At 39.9% G+C, this 22,990-nt stretch overlaps 1 protein-coding gene across 2 annotated transcripts in view; it reads right to left on the bottom strand.

Moving 5' to 3' along the window:
* Nucleotides 1-22,990, bottom strand: part of CHRM3 (cholinergic receptor muscarinic 3) — a 235,510-nt gene that overhangs the window by 194,800 nt on the left and 17,720 nt on the right. The window contains exons 1-3 of one of the 2 annotated variants that reach the window (XM_049830902.1): nt 20,557-20,634; nt 14,477-14,701; nt 846-958 (exon numbers count right to left, since the gene is read on the bottom strand). The gene's annotated coding sequence lies outside the window, so the exon portion shown is untranslated. Of the gene's footprint in view, nt 1-845; nt 959-14,476; nt 14,702-20,556; nt 20,635-22,990 lie in introns of those variants that run through there. The other variant, XM_049830903.1, reaches the window with a different exon arrangement.

Here is a 22,990-nt window from a genome sequence, read left to right on the forward strand (position 1 = left end):
ACTTTGGCGTAAGAACCATGTCAAAACTCTTAAAAAAGAGAAAAGCAAGACAGTGTGGATTTTAACCTCAAATGCTTAACCTGATATTTGGACAGAAGACTGGGCTGCTATTTGTGCTGTGTTAAAGAGCAGTCAGTGGAACATTTTGATAACCAAATTTGGTTTGTCAATGCGTATAGCCAAATGAACAACTAGTGCTTTGGATCTCATTATTCCATGTCTGGACACTGTAAATCAGAAGTGATAGTTCAGTTATACTATGAGGAGCCTTGCTTTTAATATTACTGTTTATACAATACTTAACATTGCTCATGGATACTATAATTAGATTAATTGCAGGCACAAAACATAGAAGCAATGCAAAAATAAAACTGAAAACTTCTTTCTAAATATTTTCTCCAATTTTTTTCTTTCCCTGTGTTTTGAATTATATTTGTAACATAGTTACAGTTATTTTGTTTTTAAATACGTTATGGTATGTGTCATACCAAAAAGAACATTTGGCTGGAATCTAATTTGAACTAAGACACTCCACAGGGAGGTGAAGATGCTTTCAGGCTGAAGGGAAAGATAACATTTCAAGCTGTGTACCAGGATCTTTGCACAGCTCTAAGATCATCCAAAAGAGAGAAAATTTTTGTATGGTTATTTTTTGTACTTAAGTTTTTAAAACATCCTCAAACAGCTTAAGAAAAAAGAACTATTTCTTATGTATTCAGTAAATTAACAACTCTAGGCTAGTCCAGATGAAAACAATGGGAACGACATCCAATGTGGGTCACTGCAAACTTAGTTTGTTCTCTGCAGTCAAGTATTTGATAGGTATGTACAGGAAGAAAACTTACCATGGACAAGGAAGAGAAGAAGTATGTATCATGTTTCAGATGACTGTAAATCATCCAATCGGTAGCCCATTATACCATATGCTGATGAAAGATTTTGCCATAACCATCAAGATCTTAAAAAACAAAAACAAAAAACAAAACACACAAAAGATAATCAGACACTGAAATAGTGAAGACTAAGCGTTCCTTATTTGAACTACAATTTCACTGCTCTTTAAAGCGTACTTTAAAAGAAGACAGAAAACAGCCTGCTGCACACCATTGCCATCCAGCAACAGCTTTTCTTGTAACCACTGCAATGTATTTTGCTCAGATACTTCATTTGCAGGTTTTCTGCAGGTTTTTTGGCTTTCAGCTGACTTTTCAGGACTCAGATCTTTTATTCATTGTTGTTTAATGATGAGTTTTATGCATCAGCATTTTACTCAAAACAACATTTTCAAGCGCTATGTTATTTTCCCTTTTGTTTCTTTTATGCTGGACTTCACGGTGCACTTTCCACCAAAGCACGAAATCCACACGCCAAAATTAATTACAACTGTGCAGGACAGGGAAGACCGCCGCATGCGAGCAGGCAGCCCGGTTGGACCCGCAGCCTGGTACAGGGCTCAGCCGGTGGCTGACAACGCCAGCACCTCTAATGCAAGGTACGCTGCTTAACTGGGGTTAGGAGCACACGCGGTGAAGGCCAGAGTGATACAAAGCTTATCTGAGGAGCTGATCTCAAAGTTGCATTTTTAAACACAGATGATGGGCAGAAAGGCAGGAGAGGTGGGCTCCAGGCCAAGTGGCTGTATAGCACTGAGGTAAAGGACAATGGAGGTCCACTGAATAATGTTTAATGTCAGTAATTTTCAGCAATCTTGTTTTCTCCCAATAAATACTCAGTAGAGCTTCTCGAATTTTTCTTTTTTTACAGAACCATTCTTTCACGGTTCCTCCAGTTTCCCAGAAAGTGCAGCCACTTAAACTGAAACACTGGCTCAAACTGAAAATTTGACAAATTTGAGGGGTTTTTTTGCTTCCTTCATCCCCCTCCCTCCAAGCAAAAAGGGATGGGAGAGTTCTACCACTCTTGAAGCATCCCATTTCAATAGTTTCAGATGTAAACATTTCCTCTCAAAAGAGGCTTTTTATTTCAGTTACATTTAATGTTAAATCTTAGGTTAAAAGAAAGTCAAGACTAAAGTGAAAGTGTGATCCCAGCACCGTGGTTCTTCTTTCATGGAACATTTTGAAAGTGGGGGGTCCCAAAACATGCTTTTCATCAGATACAGAATGAGATTTCAAAGATCTCTCTGAAGTGGGGTTTTGCATTTTCCATAGAACTGCAGAGATCTTGAAAGCTAAGGAATGGATTTTCTTTTCACCTTTAATGAGAAAAGGTTAGGTAAAATGAATATGATTTTCTGACCATTTTCCACAGATTATTTCTGTCTGCATCAATCACGCTTTTCTTTTGCCCCCTTCTGCTGAAATTCTACATCTAAATTCTGTTAATAGCCTAAGGGCAGATACACAACTCTTCCAAACATTTAACCTTTCTGGTCTGCCTTTCTTCTCTAAAAACCCATTAGAAATGCTGCATTACAGGCTCAGCCAAGTGATACGTGAATTTATGAAAATTGGATGGGTAGAAAATGTCATCACACAAATTTACTCTAACCAACTTTTATCCAGATTTACTTTACAAGGGAAATAAATTCTTAATTGTCTAAATATAAGAATATTTCATCGTGGCGGAGACCTGCATGAAAGTCAAAACAAATGTGCTTAGGAAAAGACATTCTACTCTCATACAATAGTTTTGATGTGCGTGTTCTTCTAAATACTTTTCTGTACTCATTTTCTAATGCTCTTCCAAAGGCCAAAATTACCTATTTTCAAGTATAGTCAGGCTTTATTCAGACAACCAGCAACTTTAAGCAGATCCTACACCAGGCTACTTATTGCTGCTACTTCTCACGTCCCTGCTGTCTTTTCAGCACAAGGAAACAGGAGTGGGGAATAGGTTCAACAAAAAATAACTTGTCAAAAACTTTTTTTTTTTTCTTTCTTTTTTAAAGGCAGGTCTGTTTTCCCCACTCAGTTCACCACTTGCTTACAAAACCCACAATGCTGGCATAACAGATGAGGTAGTGCGGGGGTAGGCACAGAGAGGAGAATATAAACTGCTTAACCTGCCACTGCTACTACTGAAATGCACGTCAAACTGCGCCCTTGTTTTGAGAAATATTTCATCGGTGAAGACCGTATCTCTATGAATACGCTAGTATTTTAACCCAGTACTGCAAGCTCACAGCTTTGCTGTCAATGTATTATGCAGTACAAACTTCTAAAATTTAAGGTTTTCTAAAGACAAAATTAAATTAAAATAAAATGTGAAAAATGTGGAACTGAATCGATATGGTTATTTAGGGTCTTTTACAGGATATTCTATTTTTTTCTTCAAAGTCTGTAAGAAACACTACCTTTAGGATAAGCTCTTCCCAGAACTTATTTAGATAAAGTGATTTATTTGTTATTTTATTCAAATAACGTTCTTGCATTTCCAGCTCTGAACTTATGAAAGGGCATCAGCCTGGCCCTGCCAAGACAGTGAGGTGGGTAATCAGCTGGTTAGTTTTTCCCCTACATTGCTCCTTGAACAGGTTTAGACTTCATTGAATGACTTCCTTACAGGTGGTTAAAGGGCCAAAACCCAACCAACCAACCAAACAAAAAACCCCGAACGAACAAAAAAACCAACCAACAACAACCACCACAAAACTAGGAAAAAACCTTTAAGGTTTGGTGGTTTTTTTATGTTTAAGAAAACAGTGAGGAGACAATTTTCCACTCTCCTAGTTCTTTCCTTTAAAAGATATAAAGTTAATGTGAAAAATCCAAGGGTCTTTTTTATATCAGCACATGCTCCCCTTTCCACTAAAGCAATATCTTCCCCAAAATTTTCACAAACTTTGCATATTCTTCTTTGCAGTGTCAGAATGTAGAAAACCATCAGTGTGTACAATGAACAGGGCCCGGTCAGATAACTGCTGCAGTCACATTATAATTTCTGAATAACTACACCTGCGTTTAAATAATTACATTGTCATAACTTGAGGTAAACTTGCAGTTAAAGTAAATGCACTCTATTTGTATGTCAATGGACTAGTTACATACACATGATCAATCACTGTGCCTCAAATGCAAAGTGAATTGACTTACTGCTGTGAAGCTCAAAGTTACTAGAACATTTTAACAGAAGCCCCTGACCATCATTGAATCATATGATTGAGGGCTTTGTCTTGCAGGACTAGAGTCCCAAGCTGCTCTTAAGGATGCTTTGGTGACCAACTTGAAAAGCTGGAAATGGTGTTTACACATTCTGCTGACCACCTTAATCCTTCAAGAAGATGTGCAGAGCCAAAACAATACAAGTTTTGGCCTTCCTGTGGTATTTTGACTGCCCATAAAATTAAAAGCCATAAAAAGACTTTGATGTTTTCAAATACTTTAAGAATATAAAAGAAAAATAAACCTTGCAAGGATTAACGTCGTTATATTTTTTTCAGTACACACAAACCCAAATAAGGTAGTATTCAGAATATAAGGCTTTTTAAGGAAGCTACTAAATATTAGTGAAAGTTACAAAACACCTGAAATGCAAGCAACTAGAAATCTGCTCATTGTAGCCAGAGCCTCAATCTGTTCCCAGCCCTTAAGTGGCACAGGTGCGCATTTAAGAGTTTATTTGTGACTTCACTGCTGGACACAAAACCTCTGGTTGAAATACAGTCCCACAAACAACAGCATGAGAAAAGCGGTCCCTGTGCATCAGCATTACACAGGGACCGCACGTCCCCGCAGCCAGGCCCTGCGCGGTCAGCAGCGCCCCCGCGCAGGTACAGGGACTGGCACCAGTAACCACTTCCAGCATGAAGGGCAGCCGCCTCCCAGAGCAGAGGTTCTAAGCCCAGAAGAACACAAAAAGTCTCAGATGGTCTCCGAGGATGAAGTAGAACTTTTATCCTGGATTCACTTCTCAGAAACGCGGAGAGAGTTTTAGACTGTACGTATGTCTCACTGCCATCTGCACAAAAGCCCTTCTAAAAAAAGGCAATTTCATGAGTGTCCTATGCAGCTATAGGAGTATCCAGATGGAACGTGAATTAGCAATTCATTTCATTAACTAGAAAAGTTGCTTTGAAGGACGCGAACGTTATTGACAGAAGTAGTTTGCAAGCATTGTTCTCTATCAAAATCTAAGCTGTCATTTCAATAAAGGCAAAGGCTTTTTCCTAGCAAGCAACCTGCACCGAAAACTAATTAGAAACCACAGGTATTTTTCGTGTATTTCACAACCAGTGAGAGGCTAATCTCGAACAGCTAACTGCAAACGGCTCGGCTTGTTCAGATAAAATTCCTGAGTCACTCGCACACCCTTGACGGTCAGGTTATAGGAGCCTGTCCCAGCGCCGCTCACCTGCAAGGGCAGAGTGGCGTGCGGTCATTCGTGCAGTGTCTGCCTCTGCTACTCTGCAGGCATCCCTCTGAGCCAAAACACATATCAAGTATTGGATACAGAGTCAGTTGTTGGGTACATTAATTTTCACTCATCAAAGCGTATCACAGAGGCGAACATTTTGTGTACCTGTACTTCTAATTCTAAGCATAACTCTTGACCCTCATTCTTTCTTTTTTTAAATTAGTCAAACCCATGGTTACTGCCTGGTGTAACGAAACAAAAAGAAAACACAGAAACCCAGCAGTGCTACCGGCTACACACTGTGCAAACCAGGACGGACACACTGTGTAAATGCATACAACTGTTAAAGAGCTTTCACGATAAAACACTCAACGTACAGCCTGTTTTAAATCATTGACTGTATTCAAACTGATTGCTATTTATACAGTTGTCTTTATTTGAATGAGAACCTCTCATTAAGTTTGGTTATGCTAAGATTTGCATCAACAACATGCTAAATGCCAACTGATTATTATAAGACACCGAAGAATAACAATATATTAATTGTTTACAGCAGGAGGAGAAACTGGATGCATTAGTCCCCCTATAATGAACAAAACTGGATCATATCCAAATGACCAAACATTTTGACCCCTGGCAACTATTGTAACTGTTGTTTTAATCAAACTTTGTTTAATGTTATGAATATGCAATATTTAAAAACTGTGGAGTAGTATATTATTGCTTGAAACTCTCAAGTTTGTTTTAACAGTGAGACCTTATAACCACAATGTCTAATGAGTACCGATAAAGTGCTTTCTAGTCATTATACAAACTCTACTAGCCACTGACCTATTTTCAAAGTGTAACTAACTCAGCTTACACTTAAAACAAAAAACCTACTACTCAGAAGCCAAAGAATATGATATGCCATTAAGATGCTATTTTCCAAAAAGAAAAAATGTCCAAAAACTAAATGTAATGAAGCTGCATTCAGAGCACAGTTAATTAAAAGTGCATCTGGCAGCATGCATTGTTCAAAAAAATCTGATTTTTCACAAAGAATTGGCTGATACTAACTTTTCAAACAATAGATCTTCATTCTCAGGAAGGACGGACTATTTACCTGTGATCTCTGAACAGTGAACACTGCTTGTAGCAGAGCAAGTGAAACTGTGAAACATAATTTACGCTTCTCTTGCATCTTTCTTTGCTTTTTTTCTCCACAGTGATCCCCCACCTCGCTACATCCTCCTTCAGTGTTTGCAATGAATTTAAGGTTATTTGCCTCAACACTTCAACACTGGGATGTATATAAAATCATTTATGATTTTATTGTAATTTATTTTAAAATGAAAATTCTAGTAACAAATTACTGATGAACAGTGTCAGTTTGGTTTGAAATTTAGGTAGGACTCCACATAGTTACTAGTGGTATCTATTATTTCTGTTGAGTATTTGGATGAACATTTTGCACTTAATTTCCCATTCAAACCATGGTCTTCATTTAGGCTATTTACTTCAGATCTGCTATGTCGATATTTGTCTGCACGTTTTTTAAGCTCTTTGTGGGAAAAATACCCGTTTTGCTGCTGTAAGGGAACAGAACAGTAGAGTTGACATCTCAGTTTATATCAACAGGTTCTGAAAATCACCTTATATGCATGGTAATAAACTGTGCATTTAATGTCATCTGAGTATAATTTTTAAAAGCTGTGTAATTTTAAAGAGACTTTCTTTCTTAATCAGTCCATGAACTTCCCTTGTCACTCACTCTCTTCCATTAGCAGGACATCAGGTGAAGAAATAGGGCTAATGTACTTCCTGTGAGAGAGCTCTGTTCTGAGGAAATGTGTAATGAAAATGTGACATTTGTTCTCCAGCGCTGCGGTGCACATCCTTTCTATGATGCAAGATTAACTTTCATGGCAGTATACAGTCTCTAACAGATTCTTCACCAATGGCCATCAGGAACAACTGTGCTCTGTCCCTGTCAACAACCTATTTCTTCTTTTTAAGCTAGAGGAATGGCTTTGTATTTCTTTTCCGCCTTGCAGAAAACAGCTGACACACGAGAATATTTTTACCATATCGGCAACAGAAAGGAGATGTCACGTGCAAAACTACTGCTTCTCAACACATTTCAATTCTGTGAACGGCCATTGACAGTGCTTGGCAAAGCAAGTATTTGTATCTTTATATTCTATGAACCAAATAGTATTTTGGGGAAACTACAGAAGTTCTTGTGCTACGCAACAGTTAAAACCAAACCCAACTTTTTCTGTACTGTTATTTCATCACCTTTGGCCTGTGTGAGGTATGAATAAAGTAGGAGGGCAATGAATAAGGTCAGAATTGATGGTTTGAGCAGATATTCTACTATCTAGCAATAACAGTTCATTAGAAAAAACAAGAAAATGACTCTTTATCAAGGAAAGAATCTTTATCCAAGACTGACTGGATGGAGCCTGAGAGCAGAACACAGTTCCCTTGGTCAACACCCTCACTCAGCAGCAATGTGGCTGTCCTTAGCACGTACCCCCAGAACTAATCCTTTAATGAACTGGTGTTAATTAACAATAAACCTCTAAATACGCCAGCCACATCATCACTTGTGGAAAAAATAAATAAAGCTTGAAATACCACCTATATTATACTGTAATAAAACCTGCCTAGGAGAAATGAGGTTGCAACAGCTTCATGGCACCTCCTCCTCCTCTTGCTGGTCAACACCAGCAATGTGGACTTGGACTCAGAGGTGAGGGGATGACAGACTGCTTTTAACCTCCTCAGAAGGGTCATTCATCCTCCTCTTCACTGGTATGTAGGACGCCCAACTTGGTGCAGCAAATACCCACTAAACACACTAATTGGGATTATAAAGTACGAAAACAATCCTGGTTTCTTGGGAGCGAAGATAAAATTTAAGACGTGGGGGAAAGAAAGCAGCCATTTCAGAGTCTGTGGATTACAGGATGAAGTCTCACTATATAAGGTAATTTAAGCAGTCAGTAATTGACCATTACGCAGTGCACAGATTGATGTTAATCATGACCCTATAAATAAAAATACTCGACTTTCTTTCCAGTCATGGCCTTCATATTCGTTGCATTAGTTGTCTTCACCTGGCAACTTTTGACGTTACATGTTTGTCTAGAGTTTATTAGTTGTGATTCCCTTACGGTCATGTACTTGGTTGCTCTGAAGACTTCCTCTGGGGCCCTAGATCTTGCTCAGTTCTACAGATCCAGGTGTGAAATGCTGATTCCTCCCTCTCACCCCCAACCCCCTCCCAAAAATACAATGAGAAGGAAAAAAAAAGTTGCACTTCAGAATGGAAAATAACGTATCTGTGTCATCTAACCTGAAGAAAACTCAGTAGGGGCAGTGCAAGAAAGTGGGTTATTGCAAAATTGATAGATTTGAGGATTATTGGCAGGACAAACTTTCCTGGTACTTTTTCTTTCAGAAACGCACAGGATAGTCAAATATCTTCCCAAAACTTCACATGCTGCTCTGCTGACTAGCAATAAAACAAGTGCTGAGCTCTCAACTCCTCTGCACATTGCATACTGCTTTTTGCTAACCCATACTACCAGCTAAACCATGGCCAACGTTTACGCACTTACAAAGGTACAGTCAAGCATCAGCCAAAAACCCTCAGGGATCTTATAGTTAGAGGTTCAAGCTAGAAACATAGGGGTACTTCTCAAGGGAAGCAGCAGATAGCACTGGAGGGTAAAAAAGTTTTAAGAAGTGGTTGGTAAGAAGTTGTAAAGTGTCAGTACTGTACCTCACCTACCCTGTACACGGATGAGTTACTGAACGTTTGAAGTGTTGCTTTACCCCGAAGCTTGCTAGGGATGCTCTAAGCAATTCACAGGCTGCCTGTTTAGAGCGGCAGGTTTGGGGAAAGGGAAGGCTGGAACCTCAAATCAGGGAATATAGGAATCAGGAAAATTACTCTCTGTCTGGGAAGGGAGCCATCTGGCCCATTTGTCAGAGCTTTTTCCTCTGAGCAACCAAAAAAATAATGGGAGATACCAGAAGCATAGTCAGCAAATTTCATTCTCATTGAGAGAAGAATTGTATTGGAAGTAGCATCCTGAAAGTAGGAGGAAAATCACAAGAAATGGGAAGAAAGTAGAGTTACAAAGTTTCATTACATTTATTTTTCTGTGAAAATACCATATAGCAAAATCGCTAAGAAACAAGTAATTTTGCTATAATGAAAAAGATATATGAAGTTCAAAAGGCTGTGAGGTAACAGAAAATATCCATCAGTTCACAATATATGCAGCTCTTTAAACTGCTGAGCAAATTAGTTCAGCAGATGTCGTCTGTTATTGAGGCATAAGTACATATTGTACAAACCCCAGACAAGTTATATTACTGATTTTTATATGGGTGATAAAACCCGATGGTTAAAAATCTATTTTTATTACTGTTTTAGCATAATTCTTACTGTAATTTAACCCCAGGCAACAAAAAAAAGACAAAAAAAATCAGCAACGTTTTCCCTCACAATTAACACTGCTTCCCTGACCAAGATGATGTTAGCCAAATCTGAATATCCTTTTTCTACATTACTCTTGCTCTGTGCTGTTATAGAGTCTTGGAAGGTCCTTTTTGGGGGGAAACAAGAAGAGATAGGCAGTATTTTTTCTGCTAATAAGATATAAACAAATAAAGAATTCTGATACTACAAGGATGTACTGTACTTTGCTATGTGGTAGATTTTTTAGTAATAATTATGAGAATAAGTTACTCACAAAAATCATTAAAGGGAAATTAAAGGCTTATGCTAAACCTATAAAAGCTATGACCTAAAGGCTAACCTTCAGATATTAAAAAAGCTTCCAAAAATCAAGCAAGAACATGCTATATACAGAGGGATAATCACTTCATAAACTTCAGGCAGATGGCTGAAGAACCGTATCATTCTTGTTTTGTTTCATTAGAACAGGTATTAGAAATACAAATAGAAAGAGAAATCATAGTTTTCAGTCTTGATAGACTTCAGTAGAACACCTTCCTTTGAAACTCCTCTTTAATCTGTACCTTTTCTGTAGATGAAACAGATACAAATCCTTGTGCATAAGAAACAGCAGTATTTCTACAGTCAAAATAAAACAACTCCTCACCCTCTTCTCAGTGGATTATAACTTTGCTGATTCAAACAACTGGGCTATAGGTTTCTATGCCAATGGACTTTTTCTGCTTTCAAAGACCCAGAGAGAATATTTTAGATGATGTTCTTCCCAGAAAGCCTGTTGTACTTTGTGTCCATTCATTTTGCAATTTGCTTCAAATAAAAGTCACATAAGCTACAGGAAATCAAGATTTCAAATACTACAGTGTTCCATACAGTACATCAATAGTGCAAAAATAAAATCATACAGAAGAAGGGCATCAAATTTAACCCTATTCTCCCCTGCAAATAATTAGAAGGATACATGTGAAATTCCCATAAATCTTTTAGGTACTCATAGAACATCTACTGCTATGGTATCAAAATTCAAGTTCAGACATTCAAAATAATAGAAATATCATATTAAACTTATCAAGCTTTTAACAAAAATGTGCAATGCCTAGCTGTAAGAAAATTACAGCACTGACTGAGTTCAAATCCTCTGGTTTCTCCATCCAAATCCTACTGGCATAAACTGTAAATGTGACAAAACTAGAGACTGAGAGGAAATGTAGATTACATTATGGTAAAACAAGTTCAAGAGCAGGCTTAATACTTTTTACTGGCAGTGATCACAACTTCACTGGACAGGTTTTTTAGTTTTAAAATCTGTAGTTCACAATCAGGCAGATGAAAGTGTATGAGAGGTAAATAGAGTAGAACAAGTCTGAGTGATATGATTGCTGCCTCAGAAGGGATAATTTGGCTGTAACTATCAAAGAAAACCCCAAATTTGAGATAGTAGATTTCTTATTTTCACCAATAACTTCATCAAACGATGTACCAGTCATACAAGGAGAGACAGAGGAGCTGAAGACTGCATGTTCCTTTCTGAAAAAAACAATTTGCTTTTAAAGCAAATCACCCATGAATTAATGAAAACAATGAGATGCTAAAAAATCCTGAACAAAGCTGCTGAGGAAGTACACGCCAAAACCATAACAACCCTAGGGTTACCTCCGAGGCTGCCTTCTACAGCTAAGATATCTTGGTGGGGGAGAGGAGGAAGAAAAGGAAAAGAAAAGAAAAAAAGAGAGAGAGAAATACTGATTACCTATGTGGAGTTTAATTTCAATACATCCCAATGAAATCAATAAAGATCAATACTATCTACACCTTTAATTGCAACAGCACATGACAATTCTGACAGGGTGAGATCTGAAACACACTGACTTTTCCTTCCACGTAGAGTTAATGCGCAATTCCTCAGACAGTCTGGTGACAGGGAACTATGTTTATATTTAGATGGTGACCAAAGTAAGTCAGCAAACATTAATGACCATCTCTTTACAGACAAAACAAACCAATTCTGTAACAAATTTTGTTTCTCCAAAAGTTTCTAAAAGATAGTAATTGTAAATGTATGATTTAAATCTCACCTTCTGGAACTTGTGCTGAAGTTTACTTTGTACATCCAGCCAACCTACAGATTTCCCTGCCCAGTGACCTGAAAACATTTGAATCTCCCAAAGATGTAACATCTTCATTTATAAACCAGACCATGGGCCATCGAAGTGAGACAGCTGAAGGCTTTCTAATAAGAAATACAGGCTTACACATTTTATTTTATGTAAAATACAAACTACATCATAAATTCTCCATATCATAGTTGTTTCTTCCAAATTACAATTTATGCATGAGTAGTTTGTTTGTTTTTCTTTCCTTTCATGCTTTTCCTTAGTTCTTTCTCATGCTTGAAACAACTTTTTCTTCTTAAACATGCTGTCTTCTCAGAAACTTGCAGGAACGTAACAGTACTGCACTACCTCAGAAAGGCGTCCAATGATCTCAGACTGTCACTTCCAACAGTGGCCAAAAGCAAATTCCCAGGCAGTAACGTAAGCGATCCCCAAGCATACCCCACCTTCTTCCCACCCTCCAGACACTTAACAAATCACTGAGCCACATGTGGTGGTGGCTTCTGTGTATGGTATTATCTCCAGGTCCTAAAATCTCTCTGCAATTCTTTACACTTTCCCTCACTATCCCACGTAAGTTTGCACCATCAGCAAACCTTGCCACTCAGATGCTCTCCAATGAGATATATGTTCACCTGAATTAAAAGTTCTAATGTCAGGTTAATCAATTTTTGTAACATCAGCTACAATGCAAACACGATAATACGAAATGAAGAAACATCCTCTTTACAAAGTAGTCCCCCCCCCACACACACACGCACAGTTTTCAGTGAAAACTCTTCAAAATGGAATGCAGATGTGAGTGTTGTGGTTTAACCCCAGCTGCCAACTAACCCCAGCTGCCCCACACAGCCGCTCGCTCAGTTGCCCTGCAGCAGGACGGGGGAGAGAATTGGAAGAGTAAAAATGAAACCACTTGTGGCTTAAGATAAAGACAGTTTAATGGATAAAGTAAAAGCTGTGTGTGCAAGCCAAGCAAAGCAAGGAATTCATTCCCCACTTCCCATGGCAGGCAGGTGTTCAGCCACCTCCAGCAGAGCAGGGCTCCAGCACGCCTAACGGGGACTTGGGAAGACAAACGCCATCACTCCGAACATCCCTGCCTTCCTCCTTCTTCCCACAACTTTACTTGCTGACCATGATGTCATATGGTCTGGAATATCCCTTTGGTCAGTTGGGGTCAATTGTCCTGGCTGCGTCCCCTCCCAACTTCTTGTCCCATGTCCTCCCCAGCCTCCTCGCCGGTGGGGTGGGGTGAGGAGCAGAAAAGGCCTCGGCTCTGTGTGAGCACTGCTCAGCGGTAATGAAAACATCCTTCTATCATCAACACTGTTTTCAACACAAATCCAAAACATAGCTCCATACCAGCTACAATGAAGAAAATTAACTCTATCCCAGGCAAAACCAGCACACTGAGTCTCCAAATTGCAAGGTTTCTACAAGTTTCAGGATGAATAGGTACTGGAAACAGACACTAGTAGTGAAAGAATGTCTAGGAAAAAAAAGGCAAGAAACACTCAGCCTTAATCTGTTTTGACTTGCAGCCATTCCACCTTCCGGCACCAGGCACATGTGCAGTTCTGTTCTAGCACCATCCTTTCTGAATTGGGTCCACCCAGAGAGAAAAGGATAGGAAAATGTGGATGGCCTAAGACAGAAAACAAATCCACAGGAAATAAAGCTTAGTTATTTTCTTTGCTTCTAGAACAAACTGTTTTAAATTCCAGATCTAATTGGACATGCCAATATCGGGAAAAAAAAAAGATGCTGTTTTATATTGGAGTACTGCATCCAGCTCTGGAGCCCTCAGCACAGGAAAGACATGGACCTGTTGGAGCAGGTCCAGAGGAGGGCCATAAAAATGATCAGAGGGGTGGAACACCTCTCCTGTGAGGACAGGCTGAGAGAGTTAAGGTTGTTCAGCCTGGAGAAGAGAAGGCTCTGGAGACACCTTGTTGCAGCCTTTCAATACTTAAAGGGGGCTTATAAGAAAGACGGGGACAAATTTTTTAGCAGGACCTGTTGCGATAGGACAAGGGGTAATGGTTTTAAACTAAAAGAGAGAAGATTTAAACTAGATATAAGGAAGAAATTTTTTATGGTGAATGGTGAAACACTGGCACAGGTTGCCCAGAGAGGTGGTAGATACCCCATCCCTGGAAACTTTCAAGGTCAGGCTGGACGGGGCTCTGAGCAACCTGATCTAGTTGAAGATGTCCCTGCTCACTGCAGGAAGGGCTGGACTAGATGACCTTTAAAGGTCCCTTCCAACCCAAACCGTTCTATGATATACTAGTCTATAAAGCAGCCAAAGGTAATAACAATAGTTTAGTAATGGATGAATTTACTGTGCAAGTATGTGAGAAAGGTATGTAACAGAGCTTAGAAGGCACATTTTTATTCTTCTGTAAGAAAATACATCACAAAGGGAAAACCCCATTGCTGTGAAGAAGGAAGAAGAATGGTCTGTTACTATTCTCCTACGTACAGAGACTGTAATTGACTGGATATTAGATATTGAGAGAGGGGAAGAACTGTGCCTATACTGAGCTTTGCCCAAAATTACATGTACCCGGTGTTGGATGGACAACTTGGAGAATGCTCTTCATCTTATCGCATGACGGGCATCCCGGCAGTCTCCATCAGCAAGTTAAACAAAGCATCCAGTGGCATGACTGGTGGTAGCAGAGCTGATCTATACAAGAGCCTTTCCAAGCCAGATAATCTTTGCCTTCCTGGTGAGATCTGGAGGAGCTCTGTATTTCCAGTGGAGACAGAAGGGCTCTCAGCAAATGTCCTGCAGGAGCAGAGCAACACATGGGAACAAGGAAGGACTAGGACTGACTGAGGGTGTCAGATGGCGTAAACCTGTATTCATGTCTGGAAAGTTTCCTTCAGCTCTTCTATCTTAACATTCCAAGGCTCAAAGCATTTTGAAAGTAGAATAAGTAACTTAACTTTTTTAAAATCTGAAGATGACAACACAAAGAAGAACATCTTCAAACTTGTATCAACCCTATGGGACATTTCTTGTTTGCCATTATTGGTAAGCCTTCAACAGACCTCTTCCTTTTCAAGATCTTGTGTAAAACCTGTACAGTGGCTCATTCTGCAAGAAATCAAGTACTATGTCATTGGCGTGAGTCAGGAAGACAAAGTTAGTTAGGCAGTTGTGTTACTGCTTGCAGGACTACCTCTTGGACCTCCCCATACGCTACTGAATATACAGCTTACTACTGCTGCATCACATGTATGTGCCCAGAAATAAGCAGAAAGAGTTAGAGAAATACAAACAAATAAATGCCAAATCCCCAGGCTGGGATTTTGTAGCCTAACTCTTAAAATTCATGGGAATCTCCCTGATTTCAAAGACCTGATAGCTCCTTAAGCTAAGCAACCTTAAAAGATTAGCATCCTGAAGGAAGGCAAGAGAAAATGCAAGAACAGATATAAAGGGGCAGGAAGCAACCATGTGGTAAGAGGGGAGGAGAATTACAAAGTGAAAGGCTGTGAACAATATCGAATCAGATTTTATGTGCTCGTCTCAACAGCTCTTTGAATTAAGGAAAGTAAAAATCAGTGCATGCTTCAGGGTGAAGGGGAGGGGAGGAGGCTGCTGCTGAGCAGGTACCTGCACACCACCCGAACATCAGGAAATTTTTCTATTCGATACAGAGACAGAATTTGTCACCTCATCCCCTGTTTGCAACTGTTCTGAACGAGACGCGCAGCCGCTACCATGGAAGACAGAAATGACTTCAAGCTCTCGAGATCAACAGCTCAGTACTTGTATGGTATTTACCGGGGAATGCTGCCAAGACACTGACCTCCAACAAGGCCGAGAGTGTGTGAATCAGAGATGTTCAGCATAATCCCCTCATAAAATCTGATGGTGAGTCACCAGGCACAAACAGCTTCCTGCTCGTTTTGCAAACAAGGAGAAGGCAGGAAAGGGATGAATGAATGAATAAAGGGTTTGTGTATTTCTCTTCTCTGAAATGCTGGCTCCAAAGAGGATACAGGCAGAGGGAAGGCAGGAGCGGTACGAGCACAGCGGTTGCACATGGATGTCGCGTATGGAAAAGGGTAAAGGAAAGGGTCACAGAGAAAAGAAAAAAAAACTAAGACACAGCTCCAGGCTGGAAGACTAATGCCCTCTTAAGAGACCGATTCTCAGACAAATTTTCACCTTAAGCATTCCTCATCGTTCTTAGGCCTGAGCGAGTAACGTCCGTCTTCTCCACTGTAGAGCTTTTACAGTGCTCTTCCCTAAAAGATAAGTATTCTCTAAAGTGTAGCTCTGTAGTGAGCACTGAAAAAATGTCTATCTTCTTCAATTACTCCAACTATTGTGGGTTTCCAGATAAAAGCATTTAAATGACACTGCATGTCATAAAGGGTTTTATGAAGTTATGGCTGGACAGACAACTCCAGTTTATGTGCCCATATACCAACAATTAGGAAAAAAAAAGTCACCTGTGTTTCCTAAAGGCAAAGAATCAGAGAGGTCTATGAAATCCTACAAACTTTGAGTTTAAGATGTGAAAAGGACCTACCAGGTGTCCATGTACAAAGCCACCTTTAATACCACGTGAGAAAGTGAGTCTTTTAAAGGATGTTTTTTCCCCTATGAATAATTAAAAGGCAAAATTCTCCTTACAATTTGTGCCAGGTAGGGAGTTGTAGCTGTACAATTTTCTCTGAAATCTGCTAACATCTCACAGCTAACTTACCTATTTGTCAGTTCATTGCTTGGCTAGAGATGCCAAAATTAAATCTGGGCATGTTATGTCCTTGGAGTCACCTGTTTATACCATGCGAGTGTCAGGAGGAGATCTGCTTTCAAAGACAGCAGCATCAGCAGACACTGTTGTGATTACAGTACCCGACTGACTTTCACAAGATGATCCATTCCTTTCCTTGCTTTAACACACAATTCCTGCAAGGCCTTGAGAAAGTTCCTTAACTACTTCATACTCCACCTTCGAAGAGGATTCAGGTGCGTGAGAGCCTATCAGGTTATAAGGAATTCTATCAAGAACCCAGTTTAATCAGGCTGCACCTGGATTCAGATTCATCAATTCTCCCTAAAAGGGATTCCCATTTTTTAAACATGTATTTTGGCTTCTGAAAAAGGTGGAAATTTAAATTAATATTTTTAAATGTTTATTATTGCTTCCTGCTGTAAATGTGTTGATCAATTCTGAAGCACTTAAAATGCTTTAGCATGTAGCCAAATAATATGAGATTTCATTTATATTGTATTTCTTTTTCAATTGTCAAAATGCAAGTTTTCTCTGGTTAATCATTTTCTGGAAATGGCCAGTTTTACTAATCACAGATATCTACAGAAGGCTCATTTGGCTATTTAGAATTCCCTTGTGCTCCATAAAAGGCAATTAAAATAAAACTTCATGTTAAGATGTCTTTATCTCATCTGATGCATGGATGATTCATTTCTGCTTTATTACTTTGATGTCCAACTGGATTAAACTAGGTTTAGGATAGCAGAAAGAACTAAAGGAAACGAACCAAAAAGGATGGGCAAAGGAGGGGAGTGAAGGGACCCAACACTTTCATCTCAGAAATGCAGATGTCTGTTAGAGCTACAGGAAGCCTTCACATATTGAACCACCTTTAACTTTCCATGTTTTTGTCATAAAGCCACAGGGAGGAGACCTCAGCTCCAGGGACAAAAAGCCAAGAAAACATAAAACTTCACTCGGTTCCAGTGCAGGAATTTATGGTGCCTCCAGGTGCCTTTGCATAACCATGGCGATTTATGCTGGAGGAGCTTAAGTCACAGTTAGGAATTCAAAGACTAAGGGTAAAAAAATACTAATTTCACAATCAAAACCAATTTGAGTTTAGGAAAAAGTTTATTCAGTGAATCTGTGCCTCTGCCTACTAAGGCAGAGAAGTGCTCCAAGCCATGTGTATTCCTCCAGATTTGTGCCAGTATAAGTGATGTGACAATCCAGAATTATTTTTAAAAAATGCTTATTAAAAAGAACAGCTCCTGAGTCTCAAAGGAAAAAAAAGGTGTTCCTCATTTGTAAAAAATCCCACATACTATACCAATTGCTGCATTATCTGACCAGCATTTTTATTAGTTTCTACTCAGCTGTTTGCAAAGTAGCAATTAAACATAGTGAATCAGTTTTCACTCATTCTCTAAAACATCTAGAGCCATCAATAATGTCTGATGTACAGTTATTGGTAGTACACAAGACAGGGGGTTCAGCCTTACAACCACAGGATAACAGATAGAGCTTTCTGTATTTTTACTGTATAATGCTACTTTTCATATCTATTTCATTTTGAATCATCTTTCTTTGTAGAAAGCTTTTCTTCTTTTGCCCCGACTATTTTTCTCCCATTTTCTGTAATGTTGTTGTGGTTTAACCCCAGCTGGCAACGAAGCACCACACAGCCGCTCGCTCACTCCCCCCACAGTGGGAAGGAGAGGAGAATTGGAAGAGTAAAAGTGAGAAAACGCTTGGGTTAAGATAAAGACAGTTTAATAAGTAAAGTAAAAACTGTGTATGCAAGCAAAGCGAAACAAGGAATTCATTCCCCACTTCCCATGGCAGGCAGGTGTTCAGCCATCTCCAGCAGAGCAGGGCTCCAGCACGCCTAACGGGGACTTGGGAAGACAAACGCCATCACTCCGAACATCCCTGCCTTCCTCCTTCTTCCCACAACTTTACTTGCTGACCATGATGTCATATGGCCTGGAATATCCCTTTGGTCAGTTGGGGTCAATTGTCCTGGCTGCGTCCCCTCCCAACTTCTTGTCCCATGTCCTCCCCAGCCTCCTCGCCGGTGGGGTGGGGTGAGGAGCAGAAAAGGCCTCGGCTCTGTGTGAGCACTGCTCAGCGGTAATGAAAACATCCTTCTATCATCAACACTGTTTTCAACACAAATCCAAAACATAGCTCCATACCAGCTACAATGAAGAAAATTAACTCTATCCCAGGCAAAACCAGCACATGTGTAATACCTTATAATTTTTTTCTGCACAGATTTATGCCAGTAGACTTATCTCCATGCTGCAATGTGAGAATACTAGTAATAGGAAAAGAAACTAAATTTGTCAGAAGTTTTCCAATTACTCTACTGACAGGCATAAATCAAGCTTCACCACAGTCACCAAACTTGTTCTTTGAACATCTAGCTATTCAATGATGAGACACTGTCAACATCTCATACAACAGAAATTATCTGTTCCCTAGAAGTTACAGCCTGAAGTCAGAAAGCAGGGTTTCCCTTTATAAAAGATCTATAAATTACATTGCACTTCCTGAAGATCTTCAGGAGTGAATCTCAGGCAGGGAATGAAGAACAGATATTAAATAACTTCCTTGAAATCTCCTTACAAATTGGTGACAGAGATAGGGATGCAGGGAGCTTTTTCTCTCACTGTGGTGCTAATCACCTGGACTACACCAAACCTTGTTTTAAATTCTTACATACTTGTATTTTTCTTGTCATAGTACACGTTACTGAGGCATGGAGTCGCCACGAAACTAAAGAAAGGACATTGTCACAACACACTGTGCAGCTTACACATAAAACACAGAACCCCTCAGGATTACTATGATTAACTGTTACTGTACTGCTCAGAATTTGTACATTTATTTTTAAATTCAGAAGTAGAGTGTTATGTGGTAAAAGCATAACAGGACTATCATTAGTGGCAGGATTCACAGGAAAAGAAATCCCTACATATCACTCATTCCCAAACCAAGTCTTCAGATAAGTGCACTAGGAACATACTCTCTTTGTAGGAAAGAGCCTATCTTGGACTTTGAACATGCATTTCACTCCAGGTTTACACTGGCCTTTGTGAACATGAACTGTGGTTCTGGAGCAGCAGCTCAGGTGGTGAGCTCCTGCTGCCAGCGACACCAAGGCACCCAGCACCAAAACACATCCAAAGAGGGATCTTTTGTTTTGTAGTGCCTTCCCCAGGATCATGCCCTGCCTGTGGCCGCCCAGGGGGCCTGTCCCGGTTTCAGCTGGGATAGAGTTAACTGTCTTCCTAGTAGGGGTGCGGTGCTATGTTTTGAGTTCAGTATGCGAAGAATGTTGATAACACACTGATGTTTTCAGCTGTTGCTCAGTAGTGTCTAGTCTAAAGTCAAGGATTTTTCAGCTTCTCTTGCCCAGCCAGCCAGAAAGCTGGAGGGGCACAAGAAGCTGGCACAGGACACAGCCAGGGCAGCTGACCCAAACTGGCCAACGGGGTATTCCATACCATGGGACGTCACATCCAGTATAGGAACTGGGGGGGGGGGGGGGGGGGGTGGCAGTGGGGAGGATGGCCACTCAGGGACTAGCTGGGTGTCAACTGGCAGGTGGTGAGCAATTGCACTGCGCATCATTTGTACATTCCAATCCTTTTATTACTGCTGTTATCATTTTATTAGTTATCATTATCATTATTAGTTTCTTCTTTTCTGTTCTATTAAACCATTCTTATATCAACCCACGGGTTTTACTTCTTTTCCTGATTTTCTCCCCATCTCACTGGGGGGGGGCAGTGAGTGAGCAGCTACGTGGTGCTTAGCTGCTGGCTGGGGTTAAACCACGACAGAGCCCTGCCAGCCCTGGTCATCCCAGCTCTGCAAGGCATCCCCAGCATCATACCTGGCCACACTGGCACCTCTCTGCCCAGCCAGGGGACTGCTCAGAAAGCTTTGTCCTCATCTTTAGGCCTGAGCACCTAGAGACAAGAGGAGGAGAGGTACACGAAGCGAGAGAATCCAACTAGGGTGACACGTGGACCCAGAAGCTAACAACTTCTCCCAGGTCCTACAGCATAAGGCTATGTCTGTGTTACTAATACTCATGGTTAGCCTTATTTGAAAGAAACCTGGAGAAGCCACCTGATGGGGGGGAGCAGAAGCAGCCACAGAAGAAGCCCGAGTAGGTGACTGCTTTAGCAATAGCCACATGGTGCCCCTATGACACAGGAAAGGCCAGCTGGCCATACAGATGGGATATGACCATGAAATACATTCAGTAGAGCACACTGATACATTGAGTCCATCATGGGAAAAACAGAACCAATAAGCTGCAGACAAAAAGCAGCCAATTAAAAATAACTCAGAGAATATATCAGTCTTAAAGACGTAAGCAAGATTAGCAAAGCCAGTTTAAAAATATTTGCAAAGCAGAGAGAGAGAAACATGTAATGCTTATTGAAATAAAGGCTGCTGTCTCCCTTCTGACACAAGCCACGACAGGTAAAAGCCCTAAAAACATACTCTAATGAACTAGCCATTGCCCAGAGACTTACTCATGTGCTAGAAAATGGCACCACTCAACAGAGAGCAGACGGGTTGGAACTGGAACGATTTCCTTACGGTGACATTTCAGCTGTCAGTTTATAGGAACTGAAGCGTAACAGAGCACTGCTGCAGAGATGCTACCCACCTGCTCTGATGACAAGGTGACCCTTACATTAGATGTCCTTTCTGAAGAAATGGTATGGATGTTCCCCATCTCCTCCCAACACCTTTTTTTTTTTTTTTAATAACATTGCCTGTCAAACACACTGTTGCAATCTATTTGGAAAGCATAGTTTTATTTTACTTTTGCTTGATTTCATGTTAGATGTGCACATCATCCCAAAACACGTTTGTGTTTGCTTGTTTTATACTACCAGAGCAGCTCAGTCCACCAAATGTGTTCAAACCATAACCCCTCCTGCTTCAGTCATTGTGGAAGGTTTCTAACTGTTTCTTCCACCCAAATTGCAGCAGGGATACAAGAGAAGATGAAAAGAGGCATAAGTCAAAAAAAAAAAAAAAAAAAAACACACACACCACAAAACCCCCAAAAACGATGTCCCAGCAATCCCCAGCAGAAACAGCTTTACAATGACTTTTTTTTTTCTTCCTGATATTTGTCTGCTAGGAACTTGGAGAAGACTCTGAAGTCTGTAATTCACGTAAGCCACAACCAAGTACACCAACATAACTTGGACCGGGACAGGAAGCACATGACTGAATACGTTAAGGCTAAGAGGAAATTTTTCAACTCTTACATTCTTCACCAGAAAGCATCCCTGTATTCATACTTTCATGAAGAACATTTCTCAAAAGATCAAGAACATAGGCTTGCAAAGCGGGTAAGAGCAAGACCCACCGCACACAGCCCAGAACAAGGACTTCACTGAAGCTGGGTGTCCCAGCCCGCACCCTGCGCCCCACTGTGCAGACAGAGGGGAAGAGGGAGAAAGCACAACCGTCTTCTCTCTTATCAAGAGAAAATGTAGTCTCTTCATTTTTTGGTTCCTCATTGGAACAAAACCACAAATTTGAAAATGCTTTCTTCAAAGCAATCTTTTTGGTTTTCAACCAGTGCTAGCAATAAACCCTTACAACATTTATATCCAGTGTCAGCTCTGAGCATTTGAAAGCTGTAGATCACATCAGATGTTTGCCTTTAAAAGGCAAACTGCTGATTCATTTCTGATCCACCATGCTTGATGTTCACATCCTCTCTTAATGGTAACCCAACCCTTCTGTTTCTTCCCTGCACTTTCTTAAATAAGCTTAAATTAATTGTCCATTAGATATAATAAGTGTTGAGGATAATACTGCAGTGTATTTCAATTGCTTTCATGAACCAAAGGAAAGAAAGATGCTTGTTCTATCTTCTTAAAGGATTTTTTTATGGTTGTGTTACCGTTTTACTTCTACAATTAGCCTACCAATTAATTTTCAAGTTTACATTTGGGTTGTAACTAATCAAACACTAATAAAAAGACCAAATATGTATGTCATTTCTGAACCAGTATAAACTGAAACTTCAGTTTCCAATTTTCAAAATATGTAGGTAGAAAAAAGTTGATTTTCCTTTAGCATAGTTTCAAACAACTCACTAATTATATATATAGTTTTTAAAAATTATAAATAGTTGCCCATACCATTATGAATTTTAAAGAAAACTTTATTCTCTTTCCACATAGAGGGAATAGCTCAAAACTCAGCACTAGGAAAGCACTGTAAGAATTAAATGATGAAATTGCCAAACAGGAAAAAAAAACCAAAACAAGAATTAATTTAAGTATTGA

This window comes from Accipiter gentilis, chromosome 28, assembly GCF_929443795.1.
Source record: "Accipiter gentilis chromosome 28, bAccGen1.1, whole genome shotgun sequence".
NCBI classification, from domain to species: Eukaryota; Metazoa; Chordata; class Aves; order Accipitriformes; family Accipitridae; genus Astur; species Astur gentilis.